The sequence below is a fragment of the Crocodylus porosus genome, unplaced genomic scaffold (assembly GCF_001723895.1).
Source record: "Crocodylus porosus isolate Cpor-Errol unplaced genomic scaffold, CroPor_comp1, whole genome shotgun sequence".
Taxonomy (NCBI): Eukaryota; Metazoa; Chordata; order Crocodylia; family Crocodylidae; genus Crocodylus; species Crocodylus porosus.
This window is the reverse complement of record NW_017728913.1, coordinates 12,384,191-12,410,078: the sequence shown is the minus strand read 5'-3', so window position 1 is coordinate 12,410,078 and position 25,888 is coordinate 12,384,191. Positions and strand designations below refer to the sequence as shown.

General features: G+C 41.6%; 1 protein-coding gene across 1 annotated transcript in view; it reads left to right on the top strand.

The window, feature by feature from the left end:
• LOC109309596 (protocadherin-16-like) overlaps nt 1–25,888 on the top strand; it is a 43,093-nt gene that overhangs the window by 14,785 nt on the left and 2,420 nt on the right. The gene's annotated exons all lie outside the window — the stretch shown is intronic.

Below are 25,888 nucleotides of genomic sequence, written 5' to 3'. Positions count from 1 at the left end.
TGTTTTCACCATATGAAATATAAAAAGGTATGTTAATTTGTAGCGGGGGAGTTCTGTTAGATCTCCTCCCTACCATCGTATAGTATAGTCACCAATAAACTCAAACTGAGTCTGTGAATTCTAATACCAAACGCAACGTGACGTTTGATTTCTTCCACAGAGTAGATGACCTCCTGGGGTCCCATCCAACCCTAATTTTCTATGATTGTATGTCTTTGTACAAAGTTGGAGAAACTTTTCTCCTAACAAAATCTCTTTAAAAATAGGAAATCAAACCAGCTGTATTCCTGACATTCAGATAATCCAACAATATGAAATACTTGTTTAGTGTTTGTGGTTTTAGCTCTGAGCCTGTTATTGCATCCGTCTTCTTTTTCATCTGTGAGGGTTTGGAGTGCAACATGTTTGCTGAGGAGTAATTACCCTGGATTTTATTCTGCAGGAAATTTTACCCTGTGCTAGGGAGCAGACGCAAGACCAGCTCTCCCAGGCTGGCTGCCCAAAGTAGGCACTATGAGAGTTCCTGACCAGCAGGTGCCAGGGAGCCAGTTTGCATTGAGCAAATAGCTACCCAGGCATGAAACAACATATATTGGTAGGTAGATAGTGGTACACTAAGTAATTTTCTCCAGATTAAATTTACTTTAAGTAATAGCTTTGTTCTGGTCCACTTTTTTCTCTAGGAGCGCTTCAGAATACCCTGGAACAAATGCCTGTTATGTGTCTATATTTTCAGATGGAATAAAAGCCCCGGGCAGAGGTACTCGCTGCTGAGCCATCCATTGATTGGTTATATTTGCTGTTTCTGCTTTGGTCTTTGTGGAAGAAAAATGTGGGCCTTCTGGGTTTGATCTTCATTACAGGCCTGTTCATGTTCTGGCTGACAATCCAATGAATAAGCAGTGGTGAGAAAGCTGTTTTCTTAGCTGGCAGGTATTCAAGCAACTGCTATAAAGCAATATCTGTTATATTCCCAAAGGTATTTTCTAATAAAGGCATGAAGGAAGTGACTATTTCAGGTGTTAATAAGACTTCCACACAGTTTCCAGACATAGGCCCCAATTCTTCAAACCACTCTGCCTTGTATGCCCTTCCCACCCCCCAACCACCCTGCAAAACTCCCTTTGAAGTCTGTGACTTAACTGGAAGCCTCATAACTGAAGGGGATTGCAGTCTCAAGGCTTTGGTGTTCAGCAGAGCTTAGTACCAGTGTCTAGTTCAGCATTGCTATAATGTAAGCTAAAACTATATGGACATTGAACTTAGTCCAGAGAACAACTGGATTTCATAGTATAAAACAGGGAAGATTTCAGTTGTCAATGAAAATAGGAAGGTAGGTTAAGAAGAGAAAAAGGGAAAACTAAACTTTGGAGAGAGTAACTTTGAGATGGTTCCTTGGCATCCAAGTGAACATGTATGGGTGTAATCTAGGGGGATGTATCTGTGGGTACACGCATGGGGTCTATCCAGGGGCAGACCCAGAGGACATACAGTGATGTGGTCACCCCCCCCCCCGCTTTCCATTGTGTACTGTAGCTAGATAGCTCTGACTTTCCACAGCTTTTGCTCCCAGCAGCCCTGGACACCCGAGGAGTCCCCTGTGGACTACCATGCTGGGAGCAGTAGTTGGGGACCTTTTAAGTCCCTAAAGCAGATAAAATCTCTCTGCCCTTTGGCATCCCCTCACTTCCCATCTCTACTGAGCATCACCTCCCCTTACCTCCTATTCTTTAATATAGCCAAGATTTATACTGTTACTAACTTTAGCGCTGGGAACAGAAATGCCATATAAACCAGTATGAATGATTGGAAGCCAATTCAAATCTGTAACACAACAGAAGTTTAGTGCACATAAACCACTTTCAAAATGGCTAAAACCAGTTTAAGATAAACCCAGATGGCTGTAATATCAGACTTAACTGACTTAGGCTAAATCAGCTTATTGAACTTCTTTATCAGATCCCCTCTAGATTCAAGCTGTCTACTCTGGTCAGTCAAGGAGGTGTGCTCTAGTGTCACCCAGCTTCTGGCCTGGGCCACTACAGGAGAGTTGTTGCATTTCCAGAAAAAAAAATGAATGTCTGTTCACTTGCTTATCGGTTCAGTACTCAACCTAGACTAGCCTGCAAAGATTGAATTGATTCAGCTGCAGGCTTTTTGACTGTCTGTACTCAGTCAGCAGAGGTAATTTAAGTTCATCCTATGTAAAGATTGCAGGATTTGAATTTGCCTTCCAGGATCCAAATCAATTGGTTGCTGCATCCTAAGTGTGATGCAAGTGATGGAACATGGTGAATTACAGCCCTGGAAGCTGCATGGCAGTGATGGCGTGTGTTGCTGTTGGGAGAATACAGCAAGTAAGGATGCCACTTGCACAACTGGACTCCACTCATAGTAAGATTCAACTCCTTTCAAGTAAATCCCCTCAGCAAAGGGACTTCCTGCAACTGACAACTAGATATCTGCTTTCAATAAAGTGGTTATACAGAGTATGAGCATAAAAATTCCATGTAATCTGCTTACTTCTAACAAAATGTGAATGTTGATCCAGCTGCCAGATGAGTCAAGTTTCACATTCAGTGTAAGCAGGTTAATTCTTGTGTGCTTTGTGTTTATTTTCTTTCCAAACAATATAATAGTGCACATGCATCTTTAAAACAAAATCTGGCAGTGGAATCAATCAATTGGACTAGCAATTTAGTCCTATTTTGGAAATGAAAACCTTGGCAACTGAATTTTATTACTATATGTCAGTCTGAATCTACATCTCTGCTTTAAAGGGTAATTCAACAATAACTAGTAAATTGAAGCTACTAAGAAATCAAACTGAAATAATTCTTAACAGAAGTGTTTTTCTGTAGATTAAAATGAATGCAGTAAAGTACATTTTTTTATTTCTAATGCAAAAACCCTTGTTAAACAGGAGTTAAGGCTGTAAATGTCTCAATTCTTTCAAAAGTGGTAAAATTTACATGTGTGCAGTTTGCCTGTAGTTTTGATAAATAGGACTATCTGGTCTTCGTTTTGTCTGATAGGTAATATGCAATATCCCATCACTGTGCATACCCAGGTGGATTATAAAATAATTTGGACTATCCTTAAATTGTGTGACATTTTATAACTTTGTGGAATTGTCTTCAATTTGATCACTTTTGATGGACATGAAAAATAGTCACCTTTCTTTAATGCCTTTATTGTCTTCAAAAAAACCCCAAACAACAAAGCAGATTGCCGAGGTACATTTTAGCTTAAATGCTAAACCAACAACTATTCTAAAAAGAAGAATAAGATGGTTCAGTGTAAGAATATTCCATCTCTAGTCACTGTGTAGAGAGAAGATTTTGAGTCCAGGGTCATATCTACACAAGATACTGACTGCACAGTCATTACTGCACATTTATTTTGTTCTTGTATAAACAAGTACTAACTGACAAAGCAATAAGCAGAATTACTAAGTAGTGTCACCAAGTGGCTGATTGTGCAGTAGCCCGAAACTACAGTGGCACAGCAGCATTGTGTTATGCTTCCTGCCATGTGACGCTACTGTGCAGTAGTCATGGGCTACTGCACAGTCAGCATCTTGTGTAGACGTAGTCCGGGAGTCTGAGATCGCTGTTGTTCAGTAGCTGGCGGATGGTACAATGAAGGAATCAATGTTATTTGGTGACTTAACATTCCAAAATATGGAAATGGATAGTAAACCTTCAAAAGTGAAAGACGCTGGAAGATAGCTGCAGCCCTTCTCACTCGCATAATGAAAACAGTCTGGGAATGCCTCTTCCCCCCCATAAAAAAAAAAATGTGTAGGAATTCCAGGCGGGTGAAGTTGGTGTGGAGCCTACAAGATGCTCAGCTGCTCTGGATGAGCTTAGTGTTGTGTAGAGAGAGTTTTGCTTTTATTTCCAGGTGTCCCACATGGTGCGCCATCTCCTGTCCCATCTACCACAGTGACAGAGCCAAAGGGTGGGAGCATTTAAAGCAATTTTGGGAGGGGTGTACTGTATAGGATAAAGTCTCATTCTTTCCCTAAACTGTACCACCTGATCACCATATGTAGCTGTTTCCTGCTCACTTGCAGATCTCACTGCCCATCCTATGTTCTGTTTCCCTATACAATTCTTCTCTGTTGTCAGTACTGAGAAAACATGCAGTGCGTGAACATTCTGGGGACATAAAGATGCATTTAAAAATTAAGCAATTTTACCAACAAGTCTGTCTGTCTGTCTGTCTCTGCTTCCCAAGTGGTGAAAGGTGCCAGCCCTCATTAGAACCAACAAATTAAAAGAAGACTCCTGTTTCTAAACCTAAAGCCTTATGGAATTATTGGCCTGTATTAAAAAAACCAAGCCTGTATTAGATGTTCACATAAATGGCATCGTTGTAAAATGCTCCAGAACAATCTCACTGTGACCCAGAGCAATTCCCAAGGAATTTCACTTGCAGTGATTTTGTGTTGAAGTTAAGCAGGAGTGTGTGAGATAAAGGAAATCAGCATGGAATAATGTCAACTTACATTTAAACCCAAGTTTTGTTCTTGACTAAATGCTAGGATAGCATCTCTCTCTCTAAGAGTGTTTCTATTGATATGTTTTACTATTCTACTTTAATTTTGTAAATCCCGAAGTCATGGCTGTGAATAGTACACTAAGGGCATGTCTACACATCACTCTGCTTTATTACTTCCTTTTGGAAGTACTAAAGCATGGCACAGTATGGGTTGTTACTGTACCATGCATGTGGTGCACAGTTAGATTTTGCCACTACGTCACCATAGAAATGCGCTATCCCAGGGGAGTCTGTTGCTACAGTAACATAGCTGGTGATCATGTGTAGACCCATGTGATTGCTGGATCGCCATAGCATGCCATATGGTGATGTAGCATATTGCTATGCCACTGTAGGGTGTATGAACGCCACATACCCCCAGAGGCTGGGGAGGCACAGCGAACTCCTGCAGGCGGCAGAAAGCAGGTAGTTCCTGCAGGCAGCTGCAGCGCTGTCAGCAGCAGCAGGGGGAGGGGTTGGCAACCACCCACAGATGCTGACAACAGTTTTGGCAGTGGCCAGCAGCAATCGCAGACTGCCCGCAGATGCTGCCAGTGGTGTTGGCGGTGGGGGTGGCAAACTGCAACCGCCTGCAGGTGCCACCAGCAGTGTTGGTGGCACCTTTTCACAGGTGCAGCACCGTGCTCAAGGGGTGCACGCGCAATGGTACAGTGATGTGTAGAGGTGTCCTAAGGGACCCAATATTGCAAGTAATGCAGATCACAAAAATGGCTGACAACTCTTAAAGCCCTCTTACAACTGTGGCCTCAAGAATATTCCAGAATGTGTAAGCCTTGGAAAAAAATATTTTAAATTTGCAAACCGTACTGAGTGATTAATGCAAGGATTAGTCACAATTTAATTAAGAAGACAGTGAAAATGGTACTGCTGAGAATTGTAATAGCCTTCTCCGTAACTCCCCAATCCATCTCTTTAGAAAAAGAAAACATGGATGTTTTCCTTCTGCTCAAAAGAGCAAACAGAAGGAATATAAATGAAAATTAATGGGTATTGTGTGTCTAAATGTTCATGTGTTGTGCTGTAAATGTATGACTTAAGTCTTTTTTATATTGGAGAAATGTGTCATGCTAAAAAACACTTTAGCCACCCATGATATTGAACATAACTTAGCATCTGGTTTAAACAGGGATAAGTTAATTTTAAAAACACTATCAGGTGATAATTTTACTCTAGGAGGCACCTTAGGGTTAACCACCAGCAGCCAACACATTTTAAAACACAGCTTTTGTTCACAGCTAAGGACCAAATTGAGCTTAGCAATGTACAAGTCAGTTCACACATTTGCTACTATGGTATATTTTCCTGGTGTGGATGAGACCTAAGTAATGTGTGGTAGAGCCTGGCTAGAGGTTTGTAGTCTGCACTGGAACTTTTGAAGAAGGAGGAAATCTCATCATTTTAATGTTCTTATGTTTGTTCTTTAAAGGTTTTTCCTGCATATTCCCATGTGAAGGGAATGTAAGGCTTCCTTCTTATCCCTTGATATAGAAGTGATCAAAACTCATATCAAACGAAGCAGAATGAAAAGAAACACTGATGAAATCCTGTCCTGGGAAAATGAATGGTCTAAAAGGTATTAACTCCACTTAAACACTTCTGTGCTAAAGCTGGGTGAACAACTATAATATAAATACATATTCATAAAAACCCCACAAGCTTGCTTAAGTTGCCTTGACCCTTTTTACTCATTTTAACTGACTCAGAATTCTTTTTAGCTGCTCTTTACAGCCCCGCAGGACTATGTAGACACATTTCACCAATGGAGGACTGGTGCCACAGACCAACTCTACCTCTTTTTCAGTTATTCTGTTGGTATTACTTAAAGATTTTGATGGTTGTCTGGTTTGAAGGCATCAGAAAAAAAATATATACATATTCCCTGCAATAAGCACTGAATGCACTTCTTATGTAGAGCTCTATCTATACTTTCCTTGCAAAGAACTTGTTTTTATGCTCATTTGCCTTTGAAATCAGGCTGGGTAGCACCTCTGTATTTCATTCCACTAGCTTTCTAAGTGGCTCTGAGTGAGATTAGCCTATTTATATTGGAGAAACTCTGTTTGGCCTTGCAGTTATTGATAAAATGTCTTAACTCCCTCACCCCAATTACAGGTGTAACAATCTGCTTTTTCCAGACAGACAGCAATACATTTACATTTTGAGTGGTGGGTGACAAGATTTCACTGAGAAATTGTCTTGCTCTATCCTTTTTGTCTCTCTTCTGGTTCTTACTCTTATTTGTTGACATTTTTTTATTAGGACGAGTTATGTCAGGGTATTATTTATTAGTTTATGGAGCCTTTTACAGTTAGACCATTGGTTTGTATGTGGTCAGAGGTGTTATAGCTAGAAAGATGTTGCTGTTTTGATATGATGGGTGATCTGGGTTGGTATTCAGTCAGTTTCTGAGCTGACAGTGACTGCATGATCCTAGCTACCATCAGATCCCTGCAGCTGTTCCTGCTAGGACACTGGTTCTCAACCTTAGACTCAAGACAGCTTTTGTTAGGTTCAAGATACACCTCAGAAAATGCCAGCTCTTAGTTTTGACATGGTTTTTGGCTACAGAAAAATAATAGAGCAATTTTTCTGTTGCAAAGAACTCAGAAAGGCCAGAATAAGTCAGAATGTATTTAACATTGGGTAAATTAAAAAAGAGGTTGGATGAACACCTGTCTGGGGTCATGTGATTCCAATGTGCGCTCCAGCCAGTGGTGGGGAATCAGACTAGATGATCTATATAGGTCTCTTCTGACCCCTAATTACTATGAAACACTATGGCTTCCTTTTTGAAATCACTGGGTTTATCTAGTGAATCATGTTTGTACACCTAACAGTGCTGACATTGTGTGGCACCCTGAAAGGATCTCAAGGCACCCCTGGGTCCTGTGACACCCTGGCTGAGAATCACAGTGCTTGGATTAAGTGTGAGACTTGGTGACTGGTGGAATGGCGAGTTTGTATTTGTTCTGCCTGAGATCAAATGAAACCCCAGGCACATTGACTTTAATGGAAACCAGATTTTACCCTAAGAGAAGACCTGAAACTCCAGCACTGTTAAGGCCAGTGTCTTTAAGAGTACAGTATTGATTTTAAAAAATCCAAGCCCCCTTTTCATTAAATGAGAGGGATCATCAAGCCAAGTCCAGTCTTCCACTCCAAAGCTTAGCTGCTAACTCCTTATGATACACATTAAGCCAAAAAATAAGATTCATGCACATTCCTGAGGAAATAAACATGGGAAACAAGGTTTGCAGCTCCCATTTCTCCTTTCTCCCTTCCCATCTTGAGTTATGCATCAAAACAAATGCTGAGCGTCACAGTGTAGCAGTTCATTACTGCTGCATTCCACAATGGATGAGAGAGAGGAGGTGTCATCATGTAGGCTCCACTCTGAAGTTTTCTTTGCCCTCCCTTCATTGACATTTTCTCAATATCTGGCTCATTGAAGCCATGCATTTGTTTTCCATTAAGTATCTAAATTAGTATGACAAGGTTCTTTGGGTAGATGTGATATCTTTTATTAGACCAACTAAATAGTGCGGGAAATTGTTCTTTGCAAGCTTTTGGGTACAAACACCCTTCTTCAAGCAGAGGGAGAGTCAGGGAGAATTAGTATGAAGAGTTTTTTGCATCAAATGAAATGATAAAATTTAACTGGAAGAAATAACAAAACCCAAGCACAATATGTCAAATTTGTTGAAAGATAAATTATTTAACAAAATACAAAATTTTGTGCTTCCCCTCATCCCTTCCTTCTTGCTTCTTCCTGCTCATCTTCCCCACTCCTGCCTCCAGGTTAGAGTAACCAAGCTAGCTCTCTTGCATAATAAGAGTAACAGATTTTTCACTTCTCTTTGGTTTTAAAATGAATTGAGAGGAGGCTGAATTGCTTCTACGATGAACACAAAAATGATTGATAGGCTGGAGAGTCCAGCTCACTTCTAAGGGCAGTTTGGAAACTGGAATGCAGGGTTAAAAGGAATGATGTGAGGTATGGAGGAGAATAGCTACAAGGAATATATCAATAAAAAAATAGCCCTCAGCAGTTTGGCTGTCTCATTTTCTTTGTTTTTGTATAATTTTCATGTATCCTTGGGTGGTTTGTTTCAGTAGAAGGTAGAGAAAACGCAAAGTACAGAAGCAAACAGGTGCTGAGAACAGTAAAGTGTTTATTTTTATTGTTGTTTTTAAATTCAGCTTATTTGGTGGCCTGGACATGTACACCCTCTTTATAAACACACAGTATGCAAAGAGAAGATTATAGCATTGGCTCTTCTGCCCATCACAGTTCAAAACATCAACCCTATTCAGTTATGGATCTTCATAGAATTAATAGATGTCATAGACATTAGGGGCTGGAAAGGACCTTGAGAGATCATAGGGTCCAGCAACCCCTTCCCCCCGCCATAGGCAGGAAGTCAGCTGGGATCAAGTGACCCTAGTAAGAAATAAATCCATCTGTTTTTTGAAGGAGTCCAGAGTAGCTGCTTGCACCACCTCTGGGGGGAGTTTGTTCCAGACCCTGGACACATGCACCGTAAAGAAATTTTTTCTTATATCCAGTCTAAATCAGCCTTCCTGGAGTTTATGGCCATTAGACCTTATTATCCCTTGGGGAGCTCTGGTGAATGGCTGTTCTCCCAGCTCCTGATGCACCCCTCTTATATAATTGTATGTTCCCACCAAGTCCCCTCTGAGTCTTCTCTTCTCCAGACTGTCCCTCAGTTTCCCATACGGCCTTGCCTCCAGGCTTTGGGTCATACAAGTGACTTTCCTCTGGACTCTCTCAAGCTTCTCCACATCTTTCCTGAAGTGGGGGACCCAACACTGGTTGCAGTACTCTAGCTGCAGTCTCATCACGGCAGAGTAAAGTGGGAGGATGACTTCCTTGGTTTTGCTTGAGATGCATCGGTGGATGCACACCAGAGTTTGGTTTACTTTGCCAGCCACCGCATCACATCGGTGGCTTATATTCATCTTGTGGTCAAACAAGACCCCTTAGTCCCTTTGACTGTCGAGCCTGTAAGTCTGTTGGGGTTCTTCCTACTGAGGTGCAGCACCTTACATTTCTCTACATTGAAGGCCATCAGGTTTTGGTTGACTCACCTTGAAAGCGTGTCCAAGTTGGCCTGTACCCCTAGCCTGTCCTGGTCTTACCCCCTTTCAAAAAGCCTCAGCCAACAGGTGAGTCCTGCAGCAGAATAGTCCAAAGGTTAGTGCATCCAAATTCTGCCATGCACATGGAGCAGAAGCTATATGAGGCAGAAGCTATATAACTGAAGCTATATGGTTCTCATGCCTTTTCACTTCCAGTCCTTAGACAGTAAGATTTTTGGAGCATATATTGTACTTGTCTTTGTGCCATGTTTAGTGCTGGGCTACAACCAGCAGTTTATAGTAGTAACTGGAATTGATTTCTATCTAATTTGAGAGATTTTATGTCTTTAAATATAGTGTGCTACAATGAATTCATAATACTAGTTCAGAGGGGGCAGACAAGGAACCAGAAATACAGAGTATTCAAGAGAGACTAAGGTTACATACTATTCCTGTTAAAATACTATAATGTAAACTTGAAGTGATGGTTTTTTTTCTTTCAGACTATTCTCTGATTTCACACTGCCCTAATACAGAGAGTGACCAGGAAGTAAACAATAAAAACTAGCCAGCTCTGAAAACTTGTTTAAACTCAGAACAACTATTAATATTCACTAGCATGTAATAGAAGTAAAATCCCTCCAAATGCTGACTTTTTTCCTTATTTTTTGGAATCTTTCCTTCCCCCTTGACAGAGGTCTTGCTCTTTTGCAGTAGAGTAGCCTTCTTGGGCTAGGATAAACACCAAACTTGAGTGAAAAATAGTATGACTGTGTTATTTGTACTCTAGTTATTCAGAACTCCCTGGCAAAGATTCTGACTCTTGATCTAGTGGTGGAGGGGATAACAAACATTAGTGAATGTATCCTCACAGCACCATGGTGAAGTATTGAAGAAAAGGAAAAATCCTATTTTAGTATTGATATGCATAGAGAGTTGATTAGTTGAACACATTCACACACAGAAATTATATAAAATAGGGCTGGGTGAGATCATAAGAGTTTATTGAAACCAGGGGTGGCCAACCTGCAGCTCAGGTGCCACAAGTACATGGGTAGCCTTTGTGTGTGGCACGTTCCAGATTGGGGAGGGGACAGGTAGCACAGTGGCAGATAGGACAGGGAGCAGAAAGCAGAGCAGAAAATCAGGCAGGGAACACAGGGAAGAAATCAGTGGAGTAGCAGCTTGGGCAGGGAGCAGAAAACGGTGCAGATTCTCGACTTTTCAAAATCTTTTCTTTCACGTCAAAAAGTGCCTGTACTGAAAGATCCCTCTGAACTTGCAGATGTAGACTCTACATCTGCAACATTGAATCACAATCTGAAACTGTCAGACATAATTACAGCTAAAGTACAAAAAGCTGTCTGAGTTTTTGAGCAGCACATATGTTGCAGCTGTTTTGTCCCCAGCACCCATCTTAGTTTTTAGTATGGTTGTCTAGTAAAGAACAGAAGTTCAAAATTGGACCTTTATGCCAGACATCCAAAAGGTAAATCCTGCTGCTGAGTAGGAACTCAAGCATAGATCAGAGTTACAATCCTGAACCTTCACCATGTCTCCTTCCTTTCCTAAGCTGTACTAGCCGCTCTGCTGATTCTCTGTAGGGACCTGTCTACCTGTTATCTAACTCCATTTCATGTCCTTAGAGATTTCACATGCAGAACTTCCTCAGGTACCTCAAGTTTCCAACATCTCAACTTATTTTCTAGCCTAGTTACCTCACCATCTGAGAAACTTAGATAATTGGTATTCTTCTGTCTGAGAGAAATTCTAATATATTCCCCCTTTGCTTAACTTTTCTATTTAAGTTTATTCCTCATTCCACATTTTACTGTGTTTGAAACTGGCCACAGTGACATATGTGAAAGGGAAAACAAAGGACAAGTCCCAAACTGTGTTGTTACACACTATTAGCATCAGGGCTAGCAGCCAACGACACCTCTTGGTTTGCCAACTGCAGATGGTACAGTGCAAATATCAAAACCTTTTGTACTAATTTTCTAAGGAAAATGTTTAACACTATTTTCTAATGAGGAGAGAAAGGAAGAAAACATTTTGGTATAAAGGAAAGTGCTGAGCTAGCTGATGATCACATACTAGCCACAGAGCTATTTGCGTGATGGGTGCTATGTTGCTTAAGGTTCAAGGAAGTGTAGGTTAGAAATGTTTACTTTGGAACATAATGGGTAAAATCCTGGCTCTGTTGAAATCATCAGGAATTTTGTCATTGACTTTGGTGAGGCCACTTTTACATGTGTTTTTCTATATTTATGAATTAAATTGTGGTTATGTATACATTAACTAATACCTTCCCCTTTGAGGGTTTTATGGGGAATAGTTCTTCTCTACCTCTGGAAAACATTCCTCTTTTTTGATATGTATATATATGGAATCACTGGAAGGAAATACAGATTGAGTCTTCAAAACAGTATTAGCACTCCAATTTAAGCCTTCTTCTCATCTGATCCAGTAAGAACTGGAGATTACTTTGTCCATCGATTAAGTGAAAGTTATGGATCAATGGGGGGCAAACTGGATCCAAGCTAAGTTAGTGTGAAGCCAGTTGGGTGAAGCTAGTAACTGGAGAAGTGGATTCTAAAATCCTCTGAGGATGTGTATGTTTGCCTAAGGTCATTCCAAGTTCACAATTCAAGGTTGGAATTCCCAGGCAGATTCTGGTTAGATTTCACAAGACTCAGCAGCAACATTAGCCAGGACAACCTTTTTCCCCCATTTCTGTATGGTGAAGTGATTGAGACTCCCTTTAGTCTGAAATAATTGGAATGTACTGTGTTTGGGGAAAAGGGTGTGGTTTGTAGTACGAAAGAGGGGAAAGGGAGAAAATGTTGGCCGTCACAGAGAACCTCAAATTGTGGTTTGTGCACTAGGGGTGTGAGAAGCAGGCAGTATTTGATTCAGATTCGGTCCGATTTGGGGGACAGTGATTTGATTCACTGATTCAGATCACTGTCCTGATTCGGAGTTGTACATTATTAGGCTACTAACAAAGTACAAATCTGCAATGAATATAATAACATACTTGAATCTGAATTGGAAGATTCAATTCTTATTCAGAGAATCAGCAATTTGGCCATAGACACAGCTTTATGTGTTTTTTCTATGTATCTCAAGGTACCAGGCATGGCTTGTGAACGTTGGGATGGGGGGGTGGATGGAACATCCCACGGGAGCGCGGAGATTTCCTTGCGCACTTGCCAGCAGACCCAGAAGTGGACAGAAAGTACTTCCAGTCCACTTATGGGGCCACAACCAAGTGCGTGTGGGATCCCCCTCCAGGGCCACCCCAACTCAGCGATCAGCTGTGTGGGAACCCTGGGTGCTCCCCCAGACCCAGGAGGCACGAAGCGGGGCGAGTGGGGGAAGAGGGCATGTACTATGTGGCTGACCCAGAACTGGGCTGGACGTACTTCTGGTCCATTTCTGGGTCCACCATTGAGCATATGGGAGACCCCCCCCCAGACTCCCATGGGACACTCCATCTGCCCCACCATCTCAGCATTTATGAGCCACGCCTGGTACCTCAAGGTATGTAGAAAAAACATATAAAGCTGTGTCTATGGCCAAATTGTCAAATCTCTCCGAATCGAATTGGAGGGTTCCGATTTGATCTGGAGAAATTAATGGGTCTCCTGATTCTGTTCATAGTCAGAGATTCAGCACCAAATCAGGCCAAATCTCCTCCAAATTGAAACAGTGACCTAAGCTTTGCACAGCCCTACTGTGTACCACTGATGGATCATAAACCCACGGTGAGTGGTATAAGGATTGCTCCGTCCTCCTACCCCTTTTATTTAAAAGTGTGGTAAAGGTTAATGGTGATCCGTGAGAAATTCTGAGAGTTGCCAGTGGTCTGTTGGTCTAAAAAGTTTGGCAACAATGTTCTCTTATATTTTCTGCTCCCAGACTGTTGATGATTAGAGGATAATTCTAAGTCATTCATTAAATATATGTAAAATCAGTCATGGCTCTTTTCTCTCTGGCTAGGCATAATTATTCATGTTCATGAAAATAACTATATTCTAAAATGAATAAGTATGTTATTATATTCATTGCAGATTTGTACTTTGTTAGCAGCCTAATAATGTACAACTCTGCACGGTCTGGATTTGCTATTCAAAAAGCACAGTACTCTACCTTACTTCCTATCTGATACCGCCAACATCGTTTTTTCAGGCAATTAATTTAGATGATAATAGCATGAAACTGTTGTAATAAATAAGTGTTTCAGATAAGCACTTCAGTGCTAGGGGGAGTAGCCCATAGGGATGCCTTGGCTTTTTCAGATCTTCAAAGAGAATCATGGCCGTAAAGCACCATTATTTGTGCTTGCAAATACATATCTTCCCCGGAGAGCCTACATATATATTCTTTTGTATCATAAATTCTTCAGTTAGATTCTCTGTGTATTTCCTAACATTTCAAATTAAGTCCTTTTAAGTGGCTTAGTATAGCAGTTGCAGGAGAGAGCTGATAGGCATGAGTTTTACTGAATTTCTTTCAATGACTTAGGTCTTGATTTTTAAAACCTCTTGGAGTCACTGGGAGCCTTTTGTTGACTTCAGTAGGTTTTTATCAGGTCCTTGCTATATGACCTTGGGGTAAGTCATAATCTGTGCTTTGAAATGAAATGTATACTTTCTATTTACCTACCTGACAGGATTTTTATGAGGCTTTGTTCATTAATTTGCTTGAAGTGCTTGGGGATCTTCACATGAGAGGCACTTTAATTGCATGTTTTTTATTCTTGCAGAGATTCATTTAATTTATCTTCCCATGCTCCACCAGCAATAGTTTTTGTGCTATGAAGTCCTGGCTATTTGTATCAATGAGTAAAAATAGTTCTTATTTCATGATGGAGAAAAAATGGAAGGCAAGAGGCTGGAACTGTGTGCCTTACAGAAATTCTGTTAGCTGAAGAATCTCATTATGTGTTACAATAAAATTGTGCAGACAGTTTAAATAGTCCTCTCACAAGAAAAGTGCACATTAATTTAAAATTTCTGTCATTTTTTCATTTCTTTGCAAGATATACCCCCTCCTAGTTCTTGATGAAGAGTGAGATGAAATATCACACAACTGAGCTGCAGAGAAAATAGCCAGCAGTTTTGAGCGCAAGAGCCAAAATGAGTGTTCAGAGAGGAATCACTGTGTCATGAGCTCATGCTGGCAATATGCTTTTGTATGGGTATAAAGTGAGATTTGAACCTGGGAGAGAGCACAGTTTCAGCCTCAAAAGAGCACTTTCATGTATGTTTTCTGTAACATCAGTGTTGAACTCAAATAAATAATTATAAGCATGCTTGCCAGTGGATTAAGGTCTCAAACTTTCCTCTCCTTTTTCTCCCCACTAAAGCAGCGACAAGCACAGGGATAGTCAAAGTTGTTAATAACTGCTATGTTTTGTTGTGGGCATTGTGTACCTATCAACTGGGTACCTATGTGGCAAACTAAGGGAATGGACAGATATATCCTAAATTAAGGGCATGAAACACGCTGCTTGTGGGATGGATCTGGTGCTTTGAAATGATCTGGCCTGGTAGGCTATAGAAAGGTAGGATGTGTGGCCTGCTGCAGAATTCAAGATCCCTGGACCCCAGTGGACATGCTTATCAGGGGCAGATGCATAGACCCACACTGCTGCCTGAACTTACACGTGTGCTGCTACCTGAAGCAGCCCCATGCTGATGCCTGAATGCAGTTCTACAATGCTGCCCAAATGTGATTCTACCTCAGATACTGTTAGCCCTACCAGCCGGTCTGGCCCAAGGTCCAAGGTGAGTTTAACACCTCTGCCCTAAGTTAACAAAGGGAGACATTTTGTTCTTGCCCTTTTTCTTTTAAGATATTATTGTGACAAGATACATTACCTAGAAGTTGAATGAGATAAAGACTTATATCTAGAATAGCAGAAGTTAAGTGGTATAATGACTAAAGGAGAAATAAAGTGAAATGGTCATGGGAAACTAATTAAGAAACTCTAATTTTTGTCTCCAGCATTTATACTACCACCAGGTGGCAGTGTTCTAAAACATTACTTGGGGGTGTTCTATTTGGAGTTCAGACCTCCTCCTTGTGCTGTCATAAAAATGTTTATAGAGGCAAAAGTTGTGAGTAAACAGGTATCCTAGTACTTGTCATGCTGCAAGTGCCCAAAAAGTTGACACAACTAAAGGTAGTAACAATTTGTGATGTCTTATAGGGGAGGATGTCTCTGCTTATTGCATGCCATGGGGATTCTCCTGCAGGAGACTCCTGCAGTGCAAACATCTCAACTTATGGGGGTTCCCCTGCTTGTAGATGTATGCCGTGGGTCAGGGTGCAGCACATGGGGCCAGTGTCCTGCAGAATTGGGCCCCAAAAGCCCTGGGAGTGGCAGGGGCCCAACCCTGTGGAACAGTGGTCTCGGATGATGTCTGTAAATGTCAGTGAAGTGGATCAGCTGTGCCAGGACACATCCCAGCACAGCTGACCCTGCTCCAAAGACAATGTCTGTTTGCACCCTCAGATATTAAATTCAGGAACAGTGCAAAGCTGGAAGCAAAAATCTTGAATGCGTTACAATATACAGTAAGACTAGCAACACATTTGTTCATATATACTTTGTTTAAAATGTGTAATAGACTAGCTTATGGTGGCTTAAACTTTGAAATGCAGGTTGCCTTTCACAAAGGATGACAAAGGAGAAAATAATTCACACTGTTCACAGAACAAAATTAGGCAAGTGATAAATTCTGACCTCTGTTAAAAAAACAAATCAATTAGATAAGATTTTACAGATTGCTTGCATGCAGATGAAAGGTGTTCCAAAGGGAGCAATAAATAGAACAGAAGAAAAATGCTATGACAAAGGGCAAATTCCCCAAAAGGATTCAGATGCCTACTTGATATCACAGGTTCCTAAGTCCAAAATTTAGATCCTCAAAAGCCTTGTCTAATCCTTGGGGCTCTTAAAGTCCATAGGCATCTAAGTTTTTTATATTAAAGTTCCCTAAACATGTAAATTCAGTCTGTTGGTATGTCCAGAAGCACCTCCCTTAGTGTAGAACAGCTTGGCTCAGAGCTCATACCTAATCTTTCTTCCACCAGTCTCATCAGTAAGGCCCAGTCCAGTAGGTACAGTCACAGAATGATTAACAGATTGGACTTTATAAGATACAGGAGAGAGAGGATAACGTGGTGGTGGTACCATTACCCTCCTTTTATTAAACAGTGCAATGGTTGCAGCACTCACCCAGGACGTGGGAGACCAGAATTTAGTTTCTTTTTTTGCTTGAGGGCTTTGAACCACATCAACCATTTCCCATGAATGTGCTTTTACCATTAGGCTATAGAATTTTCTGGGGAGGAAGCTGCCTTCTAACCACTTTGCATAGAAGAACTGGATATGCATTGGGCCAGAGAGAGAAGGGAGAATTTGTGGACAAGACTGTATGCCTTCTGATTAAGGCAACTGAGTATGAGAAGGGAGGCTTCAGTGTTTCAATTCATGGTTTTTATCAAGTATTTATTATAGCAGGGACTGGAAGAACAGAATTATGTTCCTATTCCCTCCTCCTCAGTCTAATGAATATTCAGCTAGTCCATACAAAGTTGAACATATCAATCTATTCTTTTCTCTGCATTTAAATGTGTTTCTAAGGGTTTTTTGAAGCCTCTTTTAAAGGCTCTGAAACATCCCCTCCCTCTAATACTGTTGTTAAATCTTTTATGAAATGAAAGCTTTGATTTTGATGTTCACTACTGAATGAAGATAAATGGTAACTAAATTGTTCTTCTCCAAAACATTCTGTTTAGTGGTAAAAAGCACCAAGCTAAGATCTGTGCAAACCTCCAAGCTAACCAAAACCTGAATAATGTGATCACTTAGACAGGGAAAGTTGATGACAGGATTCAGGAAAAAGAAGAGGTGATATACCTCCTGAAGTTATCTGGGTTTTGGAAACAGCTTCAGCTGGGAAATTGCATGAATCAAATCAAATGGCATGAATATAATATTGCAGCAACTAAGGAAGGGAGAGGATATGATAAACTATGAATTTTGGGTGTATTAAAGGCCATGAAAGAGGGGAATTATTTTAGGGGATATGTATGACTAAAATGAGGAGCAATGGAAAGAAAGTCAAGAAGAAAAATCTTCCTGATTATATTTATTAGGTGGACACATAGTCTTCACAGGGTGTATCTACATATGAAATTAAGGTAAAGCAATAAACTCTGGAGCTATTTGAGCTGGATTAAATTCCCCCCATGCAGAATCTACATGTGCACTAGGGACAGCAGCAATTTGAGCCGGGGCAGAGCAGGCCTGGGTTGGCAGGAAGCACAGGGAGTCAGCTCCAGGTTCTGGGTGGCAGCGTTGAACAGTGAAGGGGCTGGCTGCAGAGCCACATGGCTAGATAGCAGCCAGGGGTCTGGCCTCTGCCCGGCCACCATCTACACGTGTTTCTTCCGTAAGATAGTACTGTCCCTAACAGTACTTATGACAGAGGTCATTAGTTTACTGCACCCTAATACTGGTGTACCTATAGAAGGTGATGCTTTACTGCACAGCTAATTAATTTACTCCACAGTAAGGTGCACATGTAGATTAACACACTGGGAATTAGTTGATGTCCCATGTCTGAGACTAACAAAAACCTTTGCTATGGCGATGAGACCCCAAATTTGCAGACTGATCCTACCTATGTAGGGGCTGGTGATACTTTTCAGCCATGGGGGTAGAAATGACATGACTAAAACTAACTTGGTAAAAATGGAAATCACATTTCATAGATACACAAAGAAGAAAACTTACCAATTAAGCAAAGGGAGGAAAAGTTGTAGAGGTATTGAACAATGAAAGAGGGATACATTATGTTGGTTCATTTTCCATGTCAGCAATTACCACTGAGCAAGAGACACATGGTAAAGCCCTGCCCCCTTGTATCCAAAGGCTGCCAAATGGTTTGTCTGTCTATAATCATGCAGCATTGCTCTGGGACTAAGGGGCCCCAAGTTCCCTTCCTGGTTTCCTGTGCAACCATAAGCAGGTAACGTAACTTCTTTGTGCTTCCATTATGCTTTGGGAAGATGCGTTTCATGCTTCGCAAAAGTGTTGTGAGAAGTCATTCATAGTTTCATAGTTTCTAGGGTCAGAAGGGACCTGAGTGGATCATCTAGTCTGACCCCCTGACATGGCAGGAAATAATACTGGGGTCAAATGACCCCAGCAAGATGTTCATCTAACCTCCATTCAATGGAGTGTGCAAGATGCTCAGATAATGCATAAATATCATAAAAAAAAAAGACAACTCCATCTCCAAACCACTGTATTGCAGTTGTAAAAATTAAAAATAAGGCTCTCGTGTACAGACACACAAGTGCTGGAAAAAAATTAAAAGAGAAGCTGCTTTAGATTGTAGTACATTTTTAAATGCTGTAACAAAAAATATTTATAAGGTGTACATTATGGCACACTCTGGGAATCAAGAGAAGAGAGGCCATTTCATGTGTAAAAAAGGGAGTCATTTTGTTCTTACATACTTATAGTCTTTTTAAAAGGATATTTGAGAAATTGTATAAACCTTTTGCAGTCATAATCATTCATGTGTCATTTGGCGCACAGCAGCCAAATTTATGCATTGAAGTTCCCTGTGAAATTTTCATCTGAAAAAAGGAGTGTACAGGAATTGGAGTGAACTGGTTGCTTTAAATTTTTCTTGCAAAACTAGACAAATACCTTAATTCACACATAGATAACAACATACTTTAAAAAGCAAAGCTTTATTTTGCTTTTTTAGCTAACCTTAAATAATTACTTAGCTTGAAATAGCAAGGCAATGAACTGACAGTGGCCCAGCACATTAAGATACATGTTTGTGTGTCAATCCTGTTTCTCAGTGCCATGAGCTTGAGTCCTCAGAAGAGACTTTAACTGATGAAGTGATTGCAGCAGGTTTCCAGATCTCAGGCATGCTGTGTGGGCTGTTCTTTGGTGATGAGGAAAGCTGCCTTGGGAAACTGGATTTTCATAGATTTGAAAGCCAAAAGGGAACATTCTAATTATTTAGTTTGACTTCACATGCAACACAGGCATTAGAATTTCACTCAGCAATTCCTGCATCCAGTTTCTTAATATTGTGTTTGGAACAGAACATATCTACTAGCCATCTAATCCAGACGTAAAGAGTCCAAGAGACAGAAAATGCATCATGTGTCTCGGTAATCTGTTCCAATAACTCTCATTTTAAAATATTATTTCCAGTTTGAACTCCCTTGACTGCCAACTACTGTATTTAGATGTACTTGTGCCAGTGTTGTGCACAATCAACAGAATTATGGCTAAATTGTGGCTGTGAGAAGAGTATGAGTTTTCTCAAACTGGTTCTTTTCAGAAGCTATTTCCACATTAAGGAGTCTCATCAGATTTAGTTGTGGGTGGGTAAACAGGAAGAATGTTTTATACTTTATATTACACACACACACACACACACACATACTGTTACATGTATATATCTAATACATGTAACAGTGAATCCTTCTCAATCCTAATATGTTGCCAGCTCCATTTTGAAGCCAGTATTAAATTAACACTATATAGTGAGCAGCAAGGGAGAGAGAATGAGAATGAGATGTTTTCCCCAAAGTCTTTCAAGTAACTTCTTTGTTCTGTTGTAAACCAGAATTCAAGTAACTGAACAGTGATTTTAAACATGGTACCTGGTGTCTCTTTTGTATTAAAACACAGCACATTATTATACTATGGTAGCACAATAAATAGGTAAGGTTGGAAAGGAAATACCAGTCTCTGGATCAAATTCTGAAGTATTATTCAACATGACAGTCCCACTTACACCCCTGGGACCACTGGTAAGTAAAGAAACATTCAATAGAAGAGTATCAGAATCTGGCTCTGATTCACAAGAAAATCTCACTAAATTCTTGTGTTATTTTACTTTACTTTACTTTTCCACAAACTGGACTGAGATGAGAACATAAGAGAGAAGGAAAGAAAGTCATACTAATTCAGAAAACAATATGTGTTAAGTATTGCCTTAAACAATGCTATTTAGACAAATGTTAGGGACAAATTCTGATCCCCTTCCTCATGAAGATGTGTACCTCACTTCAAAATAAGTCCCACTGACTTGATAAGTAAGGGTATTAGTGCCTAACCCTGACTGATCACCACATCTAGACATATAAAAGTAAAGATTCCGAAGACATCTGTATTTACAAGTAAAACCTCTCTCTTCCGAGAAGAAACATTTTCTTAACTGGTTAAATGACAAAGCAGGTCATTCAGGTTATAACTGAAACTCTCAAAAACTGCTGCTGCTTACCTGCAGCCACACATCACTCAAAAAAGTGTGAAATTCCTTCCTACCTTTGAAAATAAACAGAATAAAATAAATGAGTTCCAATCTAATTTTTACAGTGAAATCCCCACAGATCAGTAAGAACTAAGCGCCAACTTCAGAACTAAATGAGGTTTGGAAATCAGTTGTGGGAGTAATAGAGGTGAATGATGACTACCAGCAGGAATGCCTATGACTAAATTTTATTGTATCCCTAATTAAATGAGTTGTACAAGCAGATTTCCATTTATCATCACAAAATCTACCAGGCAGCTGATGCTCTTTAGAAGAAGGTGCTGCTGAAACTAAAAATTCTTTACTTAGGGATTTGTAAGTTCTTTACTTAGGGGTCCGCAAATATCTGTGGATCTGCACTGCTTAAAGCTTTCTGCATACACCATGTACCCTAGGCTGAATATTCATAGTAGCCATGGCCACCAAGGGAAGGTAGATTGAGTGGAGGGAATAACTCTTGAGCACCTGTTTGTGTTGCCAGCCCTCAATCTCAGTAATGCAAATACCTGAAATAGTGAACTTACAAAACTGTTGAAGAATGCTTTGCAGCTATCACAGCAGAGTGGTCTCCAAGTAGCAGTAATACGTAGTGACACTCAGGAAAATGATGTAAAATTAACCAACACTGTAAAGTTACTGTATGTAAATTAAAGCTAATTCAACTCAACATGGATGTTCTCTTTCAGAAATAAAGGGCCTTAGTTTGCCATAGCTTAGTTCTCAAAGAGGAATACATTCCAAATTAATTCAGGGAGGACTAATATACAGAAAACCAGGGACATTGTTGCTGAAGGAGAGCCTCCATGCAGGTGTTCAACACTCTCTAATGTACATGCATTGACTTTGCAATTTGTGAACCCATCTACATGGGGAAGTTACTCTGCAGTGTTTGGACTCTGCGTGTGAAAAGTACATGGAAACTTACTTGACTGTGGTTACTTTGAGGTAAGCTGCTTCATAGACAAGTCTTTCCTTTGAAAGTGGCTTCTCCTCCCACACTTCATATAATTCCTGCCACCCAGGAGAAAAACAACAGAAGAGATGGCAATATTTATCCAGTAAGCTTCAAACATCTCCTAAAAATGACAAAACTTCTATTTATGGCTTGGGGAAGGAAGAAAAAAAGGCAAATGCCCATGAGAAAAGGCAGCAAGGGAGTGAGAAAACTAGGAGTGGGAAAAGAAAAGAACCCAGAAAGAAGAGGGGGGAGGAAGGGAAAGGTCAGGAAAAGGAAAGCTGACAAGGAGAACAGCTGTATGGGATCAGGATTACAAGGAATATTTCTTCTTTAATTAGGATGTGGTAATTATGGAAACATGCAGTGCTACAACCTAAACAGTTATTATTGGCCTGTCCTTTTACATGCGAGTTTATGGGATACAAATAATGAGAAAACACACAGCTCTTTGCAAAATCTGGTATCCATGCTGCTAGATTTCAGACAGACAAAAAGAAGATGGATCCATTTATCTTCACACTGATTATATCTAAGTAGAGAACATCACTATTAGGTACTGTGTGCATTTGGAAACAGCAGGTTTTGTTTAGTTCTTCAGTAACTGTGCCTGATTGAACATGATTCACATGTTTCCTTAATGACTGCATGGGCTGAATAGGACACGGATCTTTTTCCAAACGTGCTGTGATTCAATAGGATCCAGGCATTTTCGTATTGAACATCTGTGACTTGGGGATGATCCATGTGTTTTCACAATGAGTATTAGTGGAACTGGCAAGACCTGGAATGTTTCTTTCTTGCTTCTGAGCTCACAGTTATCGCAACATAGGTCTATCCCTCAGTATTTTTTTGCTGCACCCAACAGGATCTGAGATCTAATTTTTACATAACCTCACCTTTCCACAAAAGGAGGGAAGCCCTTATTGTAAGTATCTGCAGGACAGGTAGGAGTAGTGTTTTCAAGCATTTTATCCTCTTTGTCTTTCTGCTGCCCAAATGCTTTTAGAAATATTTCAGAAATGAAATGCTTACTACATCTGGATACGTGGCACTGTTGTGCTACAACGGGGCTGGGGAGAGGGATGAGGGGGAGCCTTTAGCTCCAACGCTCATGTTTTAAATGCTGTTACAGCAGCGCTATCCCTTCCTAAGCATGTCTAGGACTGATATAAAAAACACAGTACTTTTAAATGTGCTTGAAATGTGGCAAGTAGCAAAACAATCATTCTCCCAATGGTCTAATAAACATAGAAGCAACTACATTCTTGTATACCATGTAACATTTTTCACAATAAGTTGTCCTCCCACTTTCTCTTCTTCTCCTTTCTCCTGCATCTATGCCACCTGAATTTTCCTTTTGTGCAACTAACCAAGAAGGGCTTCTGCTAGAAATGGTGAGATTTAGCAGAGTGAAGGACTAGTGAGAGCCACAAGAGACCTGTAAACGTTGAAGTATTGTGCACCGCTCTTGTAGAAAGATAGCTGTCACAGTGCTTAACATTTATGTAGCGCTGGATGTTCTCAATGTCACTGGAGAAACTATAATTCATCCTCCTGATACTCCCAGCTAGACAGACAAATGAAGAGTGGAGAAACAGAGGGCAAAATTCTCTCCCATTGAAGCCAATAGGAGTTTTCACTTAGAAGTTATTTCTGGCAAATGCTTTCCTGAAATGCTTTGCACTATGTTATCCTAGCTGAACTAAGTCAGTAAAAGTCACCATGTATATTTATAGAACATTAAAGGAAGAACATAAAGAAAACAAAACCGGATTGCCTATACTAAAACTGCATACCTATAATTAGGTATGGCTTAAATTCTCCTTCTCTGTAAAACAGATATCTGCATCTAAAAATGCTTCATGCTTAATTTACTCCTTTCATTTAGAAATGCTTCCTACAAAACACTCCCCTCTCCAGCCCCCTTCAGTCTTTGCAGAAAAGACTTCTCCAGGTTCAGGGTGGCTTTAGATCAGTGAGGTGGGAAGTAATTACATAAAATTTAGCAACAGCAGGGCTAAAGAAGACAGGAATCACAGAAGCATGCTTATTTATTAGTGTAAGTGAGAAGAACGGGAAAATCACTCTTCTGAAACATGGGCTGCAAGGTGTCTCAATTTCCTAGAAAACAGACTTTCTCTCTGTGTGTGCCTTGCATTATCATGGAATAAATATACTATACCACATTCCCTTCCCCCTGCAATATCCAGACCTTGGCTTGGTTTCTTCCCTCTAGGGATTTCATTAATACATGACAATATTGTCTACATGCATGGTTTCAAAGGAGGCTAGGAGCTTAGCAAAAGAGTCTTAGCTGCACCTTGAGCCAGCATTTAATAAAGGGCTCTTCCCTTCGGGGAAAAGGCTCTGTGATACTCTCAAGAGCATGCTTCAGCTACAGCAGCATTTCTCAACCCATGGGTCGTGACCCACAAGCGGATTGCAAGAATACATGAAAAGGTTGTGAACAAACTTTAAAAAGGGGTGCTCCTTTAAAGGAGAAAAACAGGGCAAAACCTGGCTTTTCCCTTGCAGGCTGGCAGAGCTCCATCCCCATCCTGCCATTCCCAACCTCTGCCCCACACACTGGGGGGGCAGGAGGGGTAGTGGCAGGAGTGAGGGGCACTGGCAGGGCCAGGGGGCTGTTTTCTACTTAAAGTATTTACTAGATCCACCATTTACAAATTTATGTAACTGTGCTAGTGGTTCTCAACTTTTTTTGTACCAGGACCCATTTGTAAACATCTGTGGCCAGTCCTGACTTGGTACGCCTCACTCCCGACCCACTGCCCCCCACCTGCAGCCCCCAGTGTGTAGGGCAGGGTGTGGGTGTGTGGGGCAAGATGGGGTGTATGTCTAAGCAGCCCCTTGTGGGCTGGAGCTCTGCCAGCCTGCAAGGGAAAAGCCACGGCTTCCAACGTTTTTCTTCTTTTAAAGGAGAATCCATTTTCAGAGTTTGTTGACCCACTTTGAACGTTTGTTCATGACTCTTTCCTACAGACTTGCATCCCCATCCAGAGGAATAAGCTCCCTCCAGAGGCGGTACAACCACCTACCCTGGAAATCTTCAAGAGAAGACTGGATGGTCACTTTGCTGGGGTCACCTGACCCATGGGTGACTGGTGCCTCCAGGGTCTGGGGGGTGGGGGGCACCAGGCGCTGATTGCCAACCAGGCAGTGGTTGTGGGGGGTCTCCCAGCAGCTGATCGCAGTGCTGGCGGCAAAAACTGAAGTGGCCAGCAGCAGGGCCGTCCCTGAGGGAGGGTGAATTGGGCTGACTGCCTGGGCCCTGTGGAGCCGGGCAGAGCGGTGCGGCAACTCTGTGCTGCTGCTGGCTTCCTCGTGTCCAGGGGCGGGCCTCGCACCCTGCTCCGGTTGTCTCTGGCCACTGGCACTTGTTTCAGTGCCACCAGCGCCAGTCTCGGGCAGAGGGCACCGGCTGGCACTTCGCTTGGTGTCTCCACTCGCTGGCCAGTAAAGGCCGATCTCAGGGAGGGCACTGCCACACTATGCCTCGCCTATGACCTGACCCCCGTTGTCTTGGCTGCTTGGCGCAGGGGGCTGGACCCCATGATCTTCCAGGGTTCCTTCCGGCCTCACAATCTATGAGGGAATCAGACCCACTTGGGGCCACCACCCCCGGGGGGTGGGGAAGCGCTGAGGGCAAGGAGCTCGGCTGCAGGGCCACTGCTGAGCGGCGGGGAAGGCCGCGCTTGCCCCAGGGTATCTGAGCCCGCCTGGACAAGGCAGGGCCGTGCGGGGCCGCCCCGGGGGCGGGGGCTTGTCTCCGCTTTGCCGCGCGATGAAGGGAGCTTGGCGCAGAGCAGAGTAGGGGCTGCGGGCGCTCTGCCGCCTCCTCGGAGCTGGGCGCGGGGAGGAGTCCCGGGAGGAG